Source organism: Salvelinus sp. IW2-2015, linkage group LG36 (assembly GCF_002910315.2).
Source record: "Salvelinus sp. IW2-2015 linkage group LG36, ASM291031v2, whole genome shotgun sequence".
In the NCBI taxonomy this organism is placed as follows: domain Eukaryota; kingdom Metazoa; phylum Chordata; class Actinopteri; order Salmoniformes; family Salmonidae; genus Salvelinus; species Salvelinus sp. IW2-2015.
The window spans coordinates 39059376-39062657 of record NC_036875.1 but is presented as its reverse complement, the minus strand read 5'-3'; the positions used below and the strand labels follow the sequence as shown (position 1 = coordinate 39062657).

Here is a 3282-nt window from a genome sequence, read left to right as displayed (position 1 = left end):
TTGAATAACAACATTGAGAGACCTCAAAGGCTCATTGTCTTTTTTATTAGTGGCAGAGAGGCAATCAAGATGGCTCCCCTGCATGAATGAGCCCTGCGTGAGGTTAAACGCGGAAAAGTAAGCCTGGTGTGGCAAAAACAGATGCTTATTTTATGGCCAGTCCTACTTTTACGTATGAGAAACCCCATCTGAACCTGTGAGTTAGTTTGCTCTCTGGTGTGAGATGTTGCCACAGCAGACGCTCAATCTCCTCATTCTGTTGCCACAGCAGCACGCTCATTCTCCTGCATTCTGTTGCCACAGCAGACGCTCATTCTCCTGCATTCTGTTGCCACAGCAGACGCTCATTCTCCTGCATTCTGTTGCCATAGCAGACGCTCATTCTCCTGCATTCTGTTGCCATAGCAGACGCTCATTCTCCTGCATTCTGTTGCCATAGCAAACTCCCCCTGCTATCTCCTGCATTGTGTTGACTGCCTGTTTCCTCTTCTCCGGCCTGCAGGCGGTTCCCTGTAGAGGAGATCCCAGAAGATGAGAAGGAGTGTGCCAACTGGCTTCATAAACTGTACCAGGAGAAGGTAAGGCCCTTTTGGTGCTTGAGGTTTAACTGAATAGTGTTAAATGTAGAGACGCTTTCTTTCCTGTAGAAGTCAGACATATAAACTCCTATCAGATGAGTTACACCTACCTTTATTTTGAAGTAACAACACAATGTTTTACCAGGTTTGGTAGTAGCCACCTACTGTACCTTGACATTGTCTTTCTCCAGGATGCTTTGCAGGAGCACTACCATAAAGAAGGCACTTTCCCGGGTCCCACCATCACCCCTCCTCGCCGGTTGTGGACTCTACTCAACTTCCTGTTCTGGGCGGCCCTGCTGCTCTCACCCCTCATCAACTTCGCCTGCGGGGTGGTGGTCAGCGGCTCCCCTCTCCTCATCCTCGGCTTCAGCCTCTTCCTCATCGTAGGTGAGTAGAGAGTACACAACAGCCGCAAGCAKTTCCTCTCCACTGTTAGCTTGGCCTGGGACCTTGATCCAATAACAATGAGCTTTATGCAGTAGCTAYCTCCAACACACACACATGAATGTACCTGAAATGTTGACTAATGTGTATAGTTCCTGACAAGAAAGTTACATGTAAGTAAATATTATKATTTTGTGAGTGTTTTTTTTGCCTCTTAAGATTTGGTCCATCATCTGTCTGTTTTTTCTTTTTGGTCCTCTTCAGCCTCCTTAGCCATCCGGCGCCTGATCGGTGTCACTGAGGTAAAGAAGACAGGCTCRAGTTACGGCGACGAGGGGTCCAAGAAACTGAACTAGACCTCTACCTCCCCCCTGTTGGTTGCTGTACGGTCCTCCTGCGGTTCCTATCCCTCTATTCTGTTGTCCTGCAGGTGCAGTCAGCACGCCGGGGAGGGGGCCAAACCATTACACCTAGAGATAAAACCGATAGATCTGGAGAGGGCTAAGCCATTACACCTAGAGATAAAACCGATAGATCTGGAGAGGGGCTAAGCCATTAACCTAGAAGATAAAACCGATAGATCTGGAGGGGGCTAAGCCATTACACCTAGAGATCAAAACCGATAGATCTGGAGGGGGCTAAGCCATTACACCTAGAGATAAACGATAGATCTGGAGGGACAAACCATTCACCTAGAAGATAAAACGATAGATCTGGAGGGGCCAAACCATTACACCTAGAGATAACAGATAGATCTGGAGGGGCCAAAAGCCATTACACCTAGAGAATAAACCGATAGATCTGGAGGGGGCTAAGCCCATTACACCTAGAGATAAAACGATAGATCTGGAGGGGGCTAAGCCATTACACCTAGAGATACCACAATAGATCTGGAGGGGCCAAACCATTACAAGAGATAAAACAGATAGATCTGTAGGGGACCAAACATTACACCTAGAGATAAAACGATAGATCTGGAGGGGGCTAAGCCATTACACCTAGAGATACCACAGATAGATCTGGAGGGGGCCAAACCATTACAGATAGATAAAACAGATAGATCTGTTGGGGACCAAAACATTACACCTAGAGATAAAACCGAGAGATCTGGATAATGAGAGGAAAGAAAGAGAGAGAGAGGTATGACCATGGAAGGAGTGTGGAGAGAGAGGGAAAGGAAGACGGTCTGGAGCCAGCTCTCTGTGGAGTAGGAGAGGGCAGAAGGAGAGGCTATGACCYGGCTCTTTGCCCCCCTTAACAACTCCTTCGGATGTCCCCGGCCCCGCCCTCTCTTCACCTCCTGACCACTGGGGTCCTCACCACCGGACAACTAATCAGCTCACCACACAGAAGCAAGCCCACTTCCTGTTCTGAGCTAACCACTTCCTCTTCCTGTCACATGCTCTGGTCCTTTTTTTTGTTTTGTTTTTTTTGTTTAGGTGGTGTTACTCGTGTTCACCTCTTGTAACAACATACAGTACATCGCCCCCTCGTTCTACAAAATGACTGGACTTCAACTGGGAACCAGTTTCTTGAGGCTCAGCCTGGTTTCCACTTTGCTTTTGACCTCTAAGAAAAAGGTACTCATTTTTCACTGTGCTTCCTGTCTCTGCTGTGGGAGCCCGCCCCCTTTTATATTTGTTGTCCAGATTCAAGATCAAATATAATGAGGCGTTTCCATGATTCTACAAGTCTATGCATTCTGGTCACTGTTGAATATTATCACGGCACTTATTTTCATCTGGGCTATGTACAACAGCAGAGATGGGACTTCCAGTGCTTTAAATACTGAGGCAGGTTTCTATGTGTTAAGACTACAGTAAAGGCTCTGTATTCATTAACTACACGCTAACTAACTAATTAACTACTTACTAACATTTTATCTTTGACATGATATTCGACTCCACTGTTCCAACGCCCTCAAGTTCTGACTAATTATTATTTTATGTAGGTTGTTACCGCATTCTCCCATGCTTGCTCACAAGTAGATGTCTGCACACACATTACCATGCCATTTTATGACTAGCCAGTTCCTGAGTGAACTTCTCTTCTTCTGTTGTCTCCGCTCTGTTTTACACGGCTTTCTTTACACAGCTCAACCACCCCCAGTGTCTTTACACAGCTCAACCACCCCCGGTGTCTTTACACAGCTCAACCACCCTCCATGTCAGTGTGACTCTTATAACCAATTCCAGTCAAAACAGACTATAACCCCACCTACCCTTTTTATAGTTGAAATACACTTGCTACTGATTCTCCTCTCCAGCTGTAGACTCTAGTAGTGTTTGCCTCTGCAAGGGTGACTGTTTGATTGGTT

General features: G+C 46.5%; 1 pseudogene; it reads left to right on the top strand.

Moving 5' to 3' along the window:
- LOC111959769 (1-acyl-sn-glycerol-3-phosphate acyltransferase gamma-like) overlaps window positions 1–1493 on the top strand; it is a 28688-nt pseudogene extending 27195 nt beyond the window's left edge.
- The last annotated feature ends 1789 nt before the right edge of the window (window positions 1494–3282 follow it).